Source organism: Pristiophorus japonicus, unplaced genomic scaffold (assembly GCF_044704955.1).
Source record: "Pristiophorus japonicus isolate sPriJap1 unplaced genomic scaffold, sPriJap1.hap1 HAP1_SCAFFOLD_117, whole genome shotgun sequence".
Taxonomy (NCBI): Eukaryota; Metazoa; Chordata; class Chondrichthyes; family Pristiophoridae; genus Pristiophorus; species Pristiophorus japonicus.
In genome coordinates this window covers 1785066-1800462 of record NW_027250831.1, presented here as the reverse complement: position 1 = coordinate 1800462, position 15397 = coordinate 1785066, and positions in this window count along the sequence as shown.

Here is a 15397-nt window from a genome sequence, read left to right as displayed (position 1 = left end):
TCTGTCCCAAAATAATCCCACTGCCCCACTCTCTCCCCATAGTCCTGTATCAACCCCCAAACTAATCCCACTGCCTCGCTCTCTCCCCATAGTCCTGTATCAATCCCCAAACTAATCCCACTGCCCCACTCTCTCCCCATAGTCCTGTATCAACCCCCAAACTAATCCCACTGCCTCGCTCTCTCCCCATATTCCTGTATCAATCCCCAAAATAATCCCACTGCCCCACTCTCTCCCCATAGTCCTGTATCAACCCCCAACCTAATCACACTGCCCCGCTCTCTCCCCATAGTCCTGTATCAATCCTCAAACTAATGCCACTGCCCTGCTCTCTCCCCATAGTCCTGTATCAATCCCCAAACTAATCCCACTGCCCCGCTCTCTCCCCATAGACCTGTGTCAATCCCCAAACTATTCCTAATGCCCCACTCACTACACATAGCCCTGTATCAATCGCAAACTAATCCCACTGCCCCGCTCTCTCCCCATAGTCCTGTATCAATTCCCCAAACTAATCCGACTGACCCGCTCTCTCCCCATAGCACTGGATCTATCAATACAAACTAATCCCACTGCCTCGCTCTCTCCCCATAGTCCTGTATCAATCCCCAAAATAATCCCACTGCCCCACTCTCTCCCCATAGTCCTGTATCAACCCCCAACCTAATCCCACTGCCCCGCTCTCTCCCCATAGTACTGTATCAATCCCAAACTAATCCCACTGCCTCGCTCTCGCTCGATAGTCCTGTATCAATCCCAAACTAATACCACTGCCCCGCTATCACCCCAGAATCCTGTATCTGTCCCAAAATAATCCCACTGCCCCACTCTCTCCCCATAGTCCTGTATCATCCCCCAAACTAATCCCACTGCCTCGCTCTCTCCCCATAGTCCTGTATCAATCCCCAAACTAATCCCACTGCCCCACTCTCTCCCCATAGTCCTGTTTCAACCCCCAAACTAATCCCACTGCCTCGCTCTCTCCCCATAGTCCTGTATCAATCCCCAAAATAATCCCACTGCCCCACTCTCTCCACATAGTCCTGTATCAACCCCCAAACTAATCACACTGCCCCGCTCTCTCCTCATAGTCCTGTGTCAATCCCCAAACTGATCCCACTGCCCCGCTCTCTCCCCACAGTCCTGTCTCAATCCCCAAACTAATCCCACTGCCCCGCTCTCTCCCCATAGTACTGTATCAATCCCCAAACTAATCCCACTGCCCGCTCTCTACCCATAGCCCTGTATCAATCCCCAAACTAATCGCACTGCCCCGCTCTCTCCCCATAATCCTGTATCAATCCCCAAACTAATCCCACTACCACGCTCGCTCCCCATAGTCCTGTGTCAATCCCCAAACTAATCCCACTGCCCCGCTCTCTCCCCACAGTCCTGTCTCAATCCCCAAACTGATCCCACTGCCCCGCTCTCTCACCATTGTCCTGTATCAATGCCAAACTAATCTCACTGACCCCCTCTCTCCCCATCGTCCTGTATCAATCCCGAACTAATCCCACTGCCTCGCTCTCTCTCCATAGTCCTGTATCAATCCCAAACTAATCCCACTGCCCCGCTATCTCCCGATAATCCTGTATCTGTCCCAAAATAATCTCACTGCCCCACTCTCTCCCCATCGTCCTGTATCAACCCCCAAACTAATCCCACTGCCTCGCTCTCTCCCCATATTTCGGTATCAATCCCCAAACTAATCCCACTGCCCCGCTCTCTTCTCAGAGTCCTGTATCAATCCCCAAACTAATCCCACTGCCCCGCTCTCTCCCAACATTCCTGTTTAAATCCCCAAACTAATCGCACTGCCCCGCTCTCTCCCCATAGTCCTGTATCAATGCCAAACTAATCTCACTGAGCCCCTCTCTCCCCATAGTCCTGTGTCAATCCCGAACTAATCCCACTGCCCCGCTCTCTCCCCATAGTCCTGTATCAATCTCCAAACTAATCTCACTGCCCCGCTCTCACCCCATATTCCTGTATCAATCTCAAACTAATCCCACTGCCTCGCTCTCTCTCCATAGTCCTGTATCAATCTCCAAACTAATCCCACTGACCCGCTCTCTCCCCACAGCCCTGTATCAATCCCCAAAATAATCCCACCGTCCGGTTCTCTTCCAATAGTCCTGTATCAATCCCCAAACTAATCCCACTGCCCCGCTCTCTCCCCATAGTACTGTATCAATCCCAAACTAATCCCACTGCCTCGCTCTCGCTCGATAGTCCTGTATCAATCCCAAACTAATCCCACTGCCCCGCTATCGCCCCAGAATCCTGTATCTGTCCCAAAATAATCCCACTGCCCCACTCTCTCCCCATAGTCCTGTATCAACCCCCAAACTAATCCCACTGCCTCGCTCTCTCCCCATAGTCCTGTATCAATCCCCAAACTAATCCCACTGCCCGACTCTCTCCCCATAGTCCTGTATCAACCCCCAAACTAATCCCACTGCCCCGCTCTCTCCCCATATTCCTGTATCAATCCCCAAAATAATCCCACTGCCCCACTCTCTCCCCATAGTCCTGTATCAACCCCCAACCTAATCACACTGCCCCGCTCTCTCCCCATAGTCCTGTATCAATCCCCAAACTAATGCCACTGCCCTGCTCTCTCCCCATAGTCCTGTATCAATCCCCAAACTAATCCCACTGCCCCGCTCTCTCCCCATAGACCTGTGTCAATCCCCAAACTATTCCTACTGCCCCACTCGCTACACATAGCCCTGTATCAATCGCAAACTAATCCCACTGCCCCGCTCTCTCCCCATAGTCCTGTATCAATTCCCCAAACTAATCCCACTGACCCGCTCTTTCCCCATAGCTCTGTATCAATCCCCAAACTAATCCCACTGCCCCGCTCTCTTCCCATAGTCCTGTACCAATCCCCAAACTAATCCCACTGCCCCGCTCTCTACCCATAGTCCTGTATCAATCCCAAACTGATCCCAATGCCCCGGTCTCTCCCCATAGTCCTGTATCAATCCCCAAACTAATCCCACTGCCCCGCTCTCTCCCCATAGTCCTGTATCAATGCCAAACTAATCTCACTGACCCCCTCTCTCCCCATAGTCCTGTATCAATCCCCAAACTAATGCCACTGCCCTGCTCTCTCCCCATAGTCCTTTATCAATTCCCAAACTAATCCCACTGCCCCGCTCTCTCCCCATAGCCCTGTGTCAATCCCCAAACTATTCCTACTGCCCCACTCGCTACACATAGCCCTGTATCAATCGCAAACTAATCCCACTGCCCCGCTCTCTCCCCATAGTCCTGTATCAAATCCCCAAACTAATCCCACTGACCCGCTCTCTCCCCATAGCACTGTATCTATCAATACAATCTAATCCCACAGCCTCGCTCTCTTCCCACAGTCCTATAAAATCCCCAAACTAATCCCACTGCCCCCCTCTCTCCCCATAGTCCTGTATCAATCCCAAACCGATCCCACTGCCCCGGTCTGTCCCCATAGTCCTGTATCAATCCCCAAACTAATCGCACTGCCCCGCTCTCTCCCCATAGTCCTGTATCAATGCCAAACTAATCTCACTGAGCCCCTCTCTCCCCATAGTCCTGTGTCAATCCCGAACTAATCCCACTGCCCCGCTCTCTCCCCATAGTCCTGTATCATCTCCAAACTAATCTCACTGCCCCGCTCTCACCCCATATTCCTGTATCAATCCCAAACTAATCCCACTGCCTCGCTCTCTCTCCATAGTCCTGTATCAATCTCCAAACTAATCCCACTGACCCGCTCTCTCCCCACAGCCCTGTATCAATCCCCAAACTAATCCCACCGTCCCGTTCTCTTCCCATAGTCCTGTATCAATCCCCAAACTAATCCCACTGCCCCGCTCTCTCGCCATAGTACTGTATCAATCCCAAACTAATCCCACTGCCTCGCTCGCGCTCGATAGTCCTGTATCAATCCCAAACTAATCCCACTGCCCCGCTATCTCCCCAGAATCCTGTATCTGTCCCAAAATAATCCCACTGCCCCACTCTCTCCCCATAGTCCTGTATCAACCCCCAAACTAATCCCACTGCCTCGCTCTCTCCCCATAGTCCTGTATCAATCCCCAAACTAATCCCACTGCCCCACTCTCTCCCCATAGTCCTATATCAACCCCCAAACTAATCCCACTGCCTCGCTCTCTCCCCATATTCCTGTATCAATCCCCAAAATAATCCCACTGCCCCACTCTCTCCCCATAGTCCTGTATCAACCCCCAACCTAATCACACTGCCCCGCTCTCTCCCCATAGTCCTGTATCAATCCTCAAACTAATGCCACTGCCCTGCTCTCTCCCCATAGTCCTGTATCAATCCCCAAACTAATCCCACTGCCCCGCTCTCTCCCCATAGACCTGTGTCAATCCCCAAACTATTCCTACTGCCCCACTCGCTACACATAGCCCTGTATCAATCGCAAACTAATCCCACTGCCCCGCTCTCTCCCCATAGTCCTGTATCAATTCCCTAAACTAATCCCACTGACCCGCTCTCTCCCCATAGCACTGTATCTATCAATACAAACTAATCCCACTGCCTCGCTCTCTCCCCATAGTCCTGTATCAATCCCCAAAATAATCCCACTGCCCCACTCTCTCCCCATAGTCCTGTATCAACCCCCAACCTAATCCCACTGCCCCGCTCTCTCCCCATAGTACTGTATCAATCCCAAACTAATCCCACTGCCTCGCTCTCGCTCGATAGTCCTGTATCAATCCCAAACTAATACCACTGCCCCGCTATCTCCCCAGAATCCTGTATCTGTCCCAAAATAATCCCACTGCCCCACTCTCTCCCCATAGTCCTGTATCAACCCCCAAACTAATCCCACTGCCTCGCTCTCTCCCCATAGTCCTGTATCAATCCCCAAACTAATCCAACTGCCCCACTCTCTCCCCATAGTCCTGTTTCAACCCCCAAACTAATCCCACTGCCTCGCTCTCTCCCCATAGTCCTGTATCAATCCCCAAAATAATCCCACTGCCCCACTCTCTCCACATAGTCCTGTATCAACCCCCAAACTAATCACACTGCCCCGCTCTCTCCTCATAGTCCTGTGTCAATCCCCAAACTGATCCCACTGCCCCGCTCTCTCCCCACAGTCCTGTCTCAATCCCCAAACTAATCCCACTGCCCCGCTCTCTCCCCATAGTAATGTATCAATCCCCAAACTAATCCCACTGCCCGCTCTCTACCCATAGCCCTGTATCAATCCCCAAACTAATCGCACTGCCCCGCTCTCTCCCCATAATCCTGTATCAATCCCCAAACTAATCCCACTACCACGCTCGCTCCCCATAGTCCTGTGTCAATCCCCAAACTAATCCCACTGCCCCGCTCTCTCCCCACAGTCCTGTGTCAATCCCCAAACTGATCCCACTGCCCCGCTCTCTCACCATTGTCCTGTATCAATGCCAAACTAATCTCACTGACCCCCTCTCTCCCCATCGTCCTGTATCAATCCCGAACTAATCCCACTGCCTCGCTCTCTCTCCATAGTCCTGTATCAATCCCAAACTAATCCCACTGCCCCGCTATCTCCCGATAATCCTGTATCTGTCCCAAAATAATCTCACTGCCCCACTCTCTCCCCATCGTCATGTATCAACCCCCAAACTAATCCCACTGCCTCTCTCTCTCAACACAGTCCTGTTTCAAACCCCAAACTAATCCCACTGCCCCGCTCTCTTCTCAGAGTCCTGTATCAATCCCCAAACTAATCCCACTGCCCCGCTCTCTCCCCACATTCCTGTATCAATCCCCAAACTAATCCCACTGACCCGCTCTCTCCCGATAGCCCTGTATCAATCCCCAAACTAATCCCACTGCGCCGTTCTCTTCCTATAATCCTGTATCAATCCCCAAACTAATCCCACTGCCCCGCTCTCTCCCCATAGTACTGTATCAATCCCAAACTGATCCCACTGCCCCGGTCTCTCCCCATTGTCCTGTATCAATCTCCAAACTAATCGCACTGCCCCGCTCTCTCCCCATAGCCCTGCATCAATCCCAAACTATTCCCACTGCCCCACTGTCTCCACATAGCCCTGTATCAATCCAAACCTAATCCCACTGCCCCGCTCTCTCCCCATAGTCCTGTATCAATTCCCCAAACTAATCCCACTGACCCGCTCTCTCCCCATAGCCCTGTATCAATCCCCAAACTAATCCCACAGCCCCGCTCTCTTCCCATAGTCCTGTATCAATCCCCAAACTAATCCCACTGCCCCGCTCTCTACCCATTGTCCTGTATCAATGCTAAACTAATCTCACTGACCCCCTCTCTCCCCATAGTCCTGTATGAATCCCCAAACTAATGCCGCTGCCCCGCTCCCTCCCCATAGTCCTGTATCAATTCCCCAAACTAATCCCACTGACCCGCTCTCTCCCCACAGCACTGTATCTATCAATACAAACTAATCCCACTGCCTCGCTCTCTTCCCATAGTCCTATAATGATCCTCAAACTAATCCCACTGCCCCGCTCTCTCCCCATAGTCCTGTATCAATGCCAAACGAATCTCACTGAACCCCTCTCTCCCCATAGTCCTGTGTCAATCCCGAACTAATCGCACTGCCCCGCTCTCTCCCCATAGTCCTGCATCAATCTCCAAACTAATCCCACTGCCACGCTCTCACCCCATAGTCCTGTATCAATCCCAAACAAATCCCACTGCCTCGCCCTCTCTCCATAGTCCTGTATCAATCCCAAACTAATCCCACTGCCCCGCTATCTCCCCATAATCCTGTATCTGTCCCAAAATAATCCCACTGCCCCACTCTCTCCCCAAAGTCCTGTATCAACCCCCAAACTAATCTGAATGCCTCGCTCTCTCCCCATAGTCCGGTATCAATCCCCAAACTAATCCCACTGCCCCGCTCTCTCCCCATAGTCCTGTATCAATCCCCAAACTAATCCCACTGCCCCGCTCTCTCCCCACATTCCTGTATCAATCCCCAAACTAATCCCACTGACCCGCTCTCTCCCCACAGCCCTGTATCAATCCCCAAACTAATCCCACTGCCCCGCTCTCACCCCATAGTCCTGTATCAATCCCAAACTAATCCCACTGCCACGCTCTCTCTCCATAGTCCTGTATCAATCCCAAACTAATCCCACTGCCCCGCTATCTACCCATAATCCTGTATCTGTCCCAAAATAATCCCACTGCCCCGCTCTCACCCTATAGTCCTGTATCAATTCCCCAAACTAATCCCACTGACCCGCTCTCTTCCCATAGCCCTGTATCAATCCCCAAACTAATCCCACTGCCCCGCTCTATTCCCATAGTCCTGTATCAATCCCCAAACTAATACCACTGCCCCGCTCTCTCCCCATAGTCCTGTATCAATCCCAAACTGATCCCACTGCCCCGGTCTCTCCCCATAGTCCTGGTTCAATCCCCAAACTAATAGCACTGCCCCGCTCTCTCCCCACAGTCCTGTATCAATGCCAAACTAATCTCACTGACCCCCTCTCTCCCCATAGTCCTGTATCAATGCCAAACTAATCCCACTGCCCCGCTATCTCCCCATAATCCTGTATCTATAACAAAATAATCCCACTGCCCCACTCTCTCCCCATAGTCCTGTATCAACCCCCAAACTAATCTGATTGCCTCGCTCTCTCCCCATATTCCGGTATCAATCCCCAAACTAATCCCACTGCCCCGCTCTCTCCCCATAGTCCTGTATCAACCCCCAAACTAATCCCACTGCCTCGCTCTCTCCCCATAGTTCTGTATCAATCCCCAAACAATCCCACTGCCACTCTCTCTCCCCATAGACCTGTATCAATCCCCAAACTAATCCCACTGCCCTGCTCTCTCCCCACAGTCCTGTATCAATCCCCAAACTAATCCCACTGCCGCGCTCTCTCCCCATAGTCCTGTATCAATTCCCCAAACTAATCCCACTGCCCCGCTGTCTCCCCATAATCCTGCATCTGTCCCAAAATAATCTCACTGCCCCACTCTCTCCCCATCGTCCTGTATCAACCCCCAAACTAATCCCACTGCCTCGCTCTCTCCCCATAGTCCTGTATCAATCCCCAAACTAATCCCACTGCCACGCTCTCTCCCCATAGTCCTGTATCAATCCCCAAACTAATCCCACTGCCCCACTCTCTCCCCATAGTCCTGTATCAACCCCCAAACTAATCCCACTGCCTCGCTCTCTCCGCATAGTCCTGTATCAATCCCCAAACTGATCCCACTGCCCCGCTCTTTCCCCACAGTCCTGTATCAATCCCCAAACTAATCGCACTGCCCCGCTCTCTCCCCATAGTCCTGTATCAATCCCCAAACTAATCCCACTGCCCCGCTCTCTCCCCACAGTCCTGTATCAATCACCAAACTAATCCCACTGCCCCGCTCTCTCCCCACATTCCTGTGTCAATCCCCAAACTAATCCCACTGCCCCGCTCTCTCCCAATAGTCCTGTATCAACCCCCAAACTAATCCCACTGCCCGCTCTCTCCCCATAGCCCTGTATCAATCCCCAAACTAATCGCACTGCCCCGCTCTCTCCCCATAGTCCTGTATCAATCCCCAAACTAATCCCACTACCACGCTCTCTCCCCATAGTCCTGTATCAATCCCCAAACTAATCCCACTGCATTGCTCTCTCCCCATAGTCCTGTATCAATCCCCAAACTAATCCCACTGTCCGGATCTCTCCCCATTGTCCTGTATCAATGCTAAACTAAACTTACTGATACCCTCTCTCCCATAGTCCTGTATCAATGCCGAACTAATCGCACTTCCCCGCTCTCTCCCCATAGTCCTGTATCAATCTCCAACCTAATCCCACTGCCTCGCTCTCTCTCCATAGTCCTGTATCAATCCCAAACTAATCCCACTGCCCCGCTATCTCCCGATAATCCTGTATCTGTCCCAAAATAATCTCAATGCCCCACTCTCTCCCCATCGTCCTGTATCAACCCCCAAACTAATCCCACTGCCTCGCTCTCTCCCCATAGTTCGGTATCAATCCCCAAACTAATCCCACTGCCCCGCTCTCTCCCCAGAGTCCTGTATCAATCCCCAAACTAATCCCACTGCCCCGCTCTCTCCCCACATTCCTGTATCAATCCCCAAACTAATCCCACTGACCCGCTCTCTCCCGATAGCCCTGTATCAATCCCCAAACTAATCCCACTGCGCCGTTCTCTTCCTATAGTCCTGTATCAATCCCCAAACTAATCCCACTGTCCCGGTCTCTCCCCTTGGTCCTTTATCAATCCCCAAACTAATCGCACTGCCCCGCTCTCTCCCCATAGCCCTGCATCAATCCCCAAACTATTCCCACTGTCCCACAGTCTCCACATAGCCCTGTGTCAATCCCAAACTAATCCCACTGTCCCGCTCTCTCCCCATAGTCCTGTATCAATTCCCCAAACTAATCCCACTGACCCGCTTTCTCCCCATAGCCCTGTATCAATCCCCAAACTAATCCCACTGCCCCGCTCTCTCCCCATATTCCTGTATCAATCCCAAACTAATCTCACTGACCCCCTCTCTCCCCATAGTCCTGTATCAATCCCCAAACTAATTCCACTGCCCTGCTCTCTCCCCATAGTCCTGTATCAATCCCCAAACTAATCCCACTGCCCCGCTCTCTCCCCATCGCCCTGTGTCAATCCCCAAACTATTCCTACTGCCCCACTCGCTACACATAGCCCTGTATCAATCCCAAACTAATCCCACTGCCCTGCTCTCTCCCCATAGTCCTGTATCAAGTCCCCAAACTAATCCCACTGACCCGCTCTCTCCCCATAGCACTGTATCTATCAATACAAACTAATCCCACTGCCTCGCTCTCTTCCCATACTCCTATAATAATCCCCAAACTAATCCCACTGCCCCGCTCTCTCTCCATAGTCCTGTATCAATCCCAAACCGATCCCCTTGCCCCGGTCTGTCCCCATAGTCCTGTATCAATCCCCAAACTAATCGCACTGCCCCGCTCTCTCCCCATAGTCCTGTATCAATGCCAAACTAATCTCACTGACCCCCTCTCTCCCCATAGTCCTGTGTCAATCCCGAACTAATCCCACTGCCCCGCTCTCTCCCCATAGTCCTGTATCAATCTCCAAACTAATCCTACTGCCCCGCTCTCTCCCCAGAGTCTTGTATCAATGCCAAACTAATCTCACTGACGCCATCTCTCCCCATAGTCCTGTATCAATCCCGAACTAATCCCACTGCCCCGCTCTCTCCCCATAGTCCTGTATCAATCTCCAAACTAATCCCACTGCCCTGCTCTCTCCCCATAGTTGTGTATCAATCCCAACCTAATCCCACTGCCTCGGTCTCTCTCCATAGTCCTGCATCAATCCCAAACTAATCCCACTGCCCCGCTATCTCCCCATAATCCTGTATCTGTCCCAAAATAATCCCACTGCCCCACTCTCTCCCCATAGACCTGTATCAATCCCCAAACTAATCACACTGCCCCGCTCTCTCCCCATTGTCCTGTATCAATCCCCAAACTAATCCCACTGCCCCGCTCTCTCCCCACAGTCCTGTATCAATCCCCAAACTAATCCCACTGCCCCGCTCTCTCCCCACAGTCCTGTGTCAATCCCCAAACTAATCCCACTGCCCCGTTCTCTCCCCATAGTCCTGTATCAATCCCCAAACTAATCCCACTGCCCGCTCTCTCCCCATAGCCCTGTATCAATCCCCAAACTAATCGCACTGCCCCGCTCTCTCCCCATAGTCCTGTATCAATCCCCAAACTAATCCCACTACCACGCTCTCTCCCCATAGTCCTGTATCAATCCCCAAACTAATCCCACTGCCTTGCTCTCTCCCCATAGTCCTGTATCAATCCCCAAACTAATCCCACTGCCCCGATCTCTCCCCATTGTCCTGTATCAATGCCAAACTAATCTCACTGACCCCCTCTCTCCCCATAGTCCTGTATCAATCCCGAACTAATCCAACTTCCCCGCTCTCTCCCCATAGTCCTGTAACAATCTCCAACCTAATCCCACTGCCCCGCTCTCTCTCCATAGTCCTGTATCAATCCCAAACTAATCCCACTGCCCCGCTATCTCCCGATAATCCTGTATCTGTCCCAAAATAATCTCACTTCCCCACTCTCTCCCGATCGTCCTGTATCAACCCCCAAACTAATCCCACTGCCTCGCTCTCTCCCCATAGTTCGGTGTCAATCCCCAAACTAATCCCACTGCCCCGCTCTCTCCCCAGATTCCTGTATCAATCCCCAAAATAATCCCAATGCCCCGCTCTCTCCCCACGTTCCTGTATCAATCCTCAAACTAATCCCACTGACCCGCTCTCTCCCGATAGCCCTGTATCAATCCCCAAACTAATCCCACTGCGCCGTTCTCTTCCTATAGTCCTGTATCAATCCCCAAACTAATCCCACTGCCCCGCTCTCTCCCCATAGTACTGTATCAATCCCAAACTGATCCCACTGCCCCGGTCTCTCCCCATAGTCCTGTATCAATCCCCAAACTAATCGCACTGCCCCGCTCTCTCCCCATAGCCCTGCATCAATCCCCAAACTATTCCCACTGCCCCACTGTCTCCACATAGCCCTGTATCAATCCCAAACTAATCCCACTGCCCCGCTCTCTCCCCATAGTCCTGTATCAATTCCCCAAACTAATCCCACTGACCCGCTCTCTCCCCATAGCCCTATATCAATCCCCAAACTATCCCACTCCCGCGCTCTCTTCCCATAGTCCTGTATCAATCCCCAAACTAATCCCACTGCCCCGCTCTCTCCCCATAGCCCTGTGTCAATCCCCAAACTATTCCTACTGCCCCACTCGCTACACATAGCCCTGTATCAATCCCAAACTAATCCCACTGCCCCGCTCTCTCCCCACATTCCTGTATCAATCCCCAAACTAATTGCACTGCCCCGCTCTCTCCCCATAGCCCTGCATCAATCCCCAAACTATTCCCACTGCCCCACTGTCTCCACATAGCCCTGTATCAATCCCAAACTAATCCCACTGCCCCGCTCTCTCCCCATAGTCCTGTATCAATTCCCCAAACTAATCCCACTGACCGGCTCTCTCCCCATAGCTCTGTATCAATCCCCAAACTAATCCCACTGCCCCGCTCTCTACCCATAGTCCTGTATCAATCCCCAAACTAATCCCACTGCCCCGCTCTCTCCCCATAGTCCTGTATCAATGCCAAACTAATCTCACTGACCCCCTCTCTCCCCATAGTCCTGTATCAATCCCCATCTAATGCCACTGCCCTGCTCTCTCCCCATAGTCCTTTATCTCCCCAAACTAATCCCACTGCCCCGCTCTCTCCCCATAGCCCTGTGTCAATCCCCAAACTATTCCTACTGCCCCACTCGCTACACATAGCCCTGTATCAATCGCAAACTAATCCCACTGCCCCGCTCTCTCCCCATAGTCCTGTATCAATTCCCCAAACTAATCCCACTGACCCTCTCTCTCCCCATAGCACTGTATCTATCAATACAATCTAATCCCACAGCCTCGCTCTCTTCCCACAGTCCTATAATAATCCCCAAACTAATCCCACTGCCCCGCTCTCTCCCCATAGTCCTGTATCAATCCCAAACCGATCCCACTGCCCCGGTCTGTCCCCATAGTCCTGTATCAATCCCCAAACTAATCGCACTGCCCCGCTCTCTCCCCATAGTCCTGTATCATGCCCCGCTCTCTCCCCATAGTCCTGTATCAATGCCAAACTAATCTCACTGAGCCCCTCTCTCCCCATAGTCCTGTGTCAATCCCGAACTAATCCCACTGCCCCGCTCTCTCCCCATAGTCCTGTATCAATCTCCAAACTAATCTCACTGCCCCGCTCTCACCCCATATTCCTGTATCAATCTCAAACTAATCCCACTGCCTCGCTCTCTCTCCATAGTCCTGTATCAATCTCCAAACTAATCCCACTGACCCGCTCTCTCCCCACAGCCCTGTATCAATCCCCAAACTAATCCCACCGTCCCGTTCTCTTCCCATAGTCCTGTATCAATCCCCAAACTAATCCCACTGCCCCGCTCTCTCCCCATAGTACTGTATCAATCCCAAACTAATCCCACTGCCTCGCTCTCGCTCGATAGTCCTGTATCAATCCCAAACTAATCCCACTGCCCCGCTATCGCCCCAGAATCCTGTATCTGTCCCAAAATAATCCCACTGCCCCACTCTCTCCCCATAGTCCTGTATCAACCCCCAAACTAATCCCACTGCCTCGCTCTCTCCCCATAGTCCTGTATCAATCCCCAAACTAATCCCACTGCCCCACTCTCTCCCCATAGTCCTGTATCAACCCCCAAACTAATCCCACTGCCTCGCTCTCTCCCCATATTCCTGTATCAATCCCCAAAATAATCCCACTGCCCCACTCTCTCCCCATAGTCCTGTATCAACCCCCAACCTAATCACACTGCCCCGCTCTCTCCCCATAGTCCTGTATCAATCCCCAAACTAATGCCACTGCCCTGCTCTCTCCCCATAGTCCTGTATCAATCCCCAAACTAATCCCACTGCCCCGCTCTCTCCCCATAGACCTGTGTCAATCCCCAAACTATTCCTACTGCCCCACTCGCTACACATAGCCCTGTATCAATCGCAAACTAATCCCACTGCCCCGCTCTCTCCCCATAGTCCTGTATCAATTCCCCAAACTAATACCACTGACCCGCTCTCTCCCCATAGCTCTGTATCAATCCCCAAACTAATCCCACTGCCCCGCTCTCTTCCCATAGTCCTGTACCAATCCCCAAACTAATCCCACTGCCCCGCTCTCTACCCATAGTCCTGTATCAATCCCAAACTGATCCCAATGCCCCGGTCACTCCCCATAGTCCGGTATCAATCCCCAAACTAATCCCACTGCCCCGCTCTCTCCCCATAGTCCTGTATCAATGCCAAACTAATCTCACTGACCCCCTCTCTCCCCATAGTCCTGTATCAATCCCCAAACTAATGCCACTGCCCTGCTCTCTCCCCATAGTCCTTTATCAATTCCCAAACTAATCCCACTGCCCCGCTCTCTCCCCATAGCCCTGTGTCAATCCCCAAACTATTCCTACTGCCCCACTCGCTACACATAGCCCTGTATCAATCGCAAACTAATCCCACTGCCCCGCTCTCTCCCCATAGTCCTGTATCAATCCCCAAACTAATGCCACTGCCCTGCTCTCTCCCCATAGTCCTGTATCAATCCCCAAACTAATCCCACTGCCCCGCTCTCTCCCCATAGACCTGTGTCAATCCCCAAACTATTCCTACTGCCCCACTCGCTACACATAGCCCTGTATCAATCGCAAACTAATCCCACTGCCCCGCTCTCTCCCCATAGTCCTGTATCAATTCCCCAAACTAATACCACTGACCCGCTCTCTCCCCATAGCTCTGTATCAATCCCCAAACTAATCCCACTGCCCCGCTCTCTTCCCATAGTCCTGTACCAATCCCCAAACTAATCCCACTGCCCCGCTCTCTACCCATAGTCCTGTATCAATCCCAAACTGATCCCAATGCCCCGGTCACTCCCCACAGTCCTGTATCAATCCCCAAACTAATCCCACTGCCCCGCTCTCTCCCCATAGTCCTGTATCAATGCCAAACTAATCTCACTGACCCCCTCTCTCCCCATAGTCCTGTATCAATCCCCAAACTAATGCCACTGCCCTGCTCTCTCCCCATAGTCCTTTATCAATTCCCAAACTAATCCCACTGCCCCGCTCTCTCCCCATAGCCCTGTGTCAATCCCCAAACTATTCCTACTGCCCCACTCGCTACACATAGCCCTGTATCAATCGCAAACTAATCCCACTGCCCCGCTCTCTCCCCATAGTCCTGTATCAAATCACCAAACTAATCCCACTGACCCGCTCTCTCCCCATAGCACTGTATCTATCAATACAATCTAATCCCACAGCCTCGCTCTCTTCCCACAGTCCTATAATAATCCCCAAACTAATCCCACTGCCCCCCTCTCTCCCCATAGTCCTGTATCAATCCCAAACCGATCCCACTGCCCCGGTCTGTCCCCATAGTCCTGTATCAATCCCCAAACTAATCGCACTGCCCCGCTCTCTCCCCATAGTCCTGTATCAATGCCAAACTAATCTCACTGAGCCCCTCTCTCCCCATAGTCCTGTGTCAATCCCGAACTAATCCCACTGCCCCGCTCTCTCCCCATAGTCCTGTATCAATCTCCAAACTAATCTCACTGCCCCGCTCTCACCCCATATTCCTGTATCAATCCCAAACTAATCCCACTGCCTCGCTCTCTCTCCATAGTCCTGTATCAATCTCCAAACTAATCCCACTGACCCGCTCTCTCCCCACAGCCCTGTATCAATCCCCAAACTAATCCCACCATCCCGTTCTCTTCCCATAG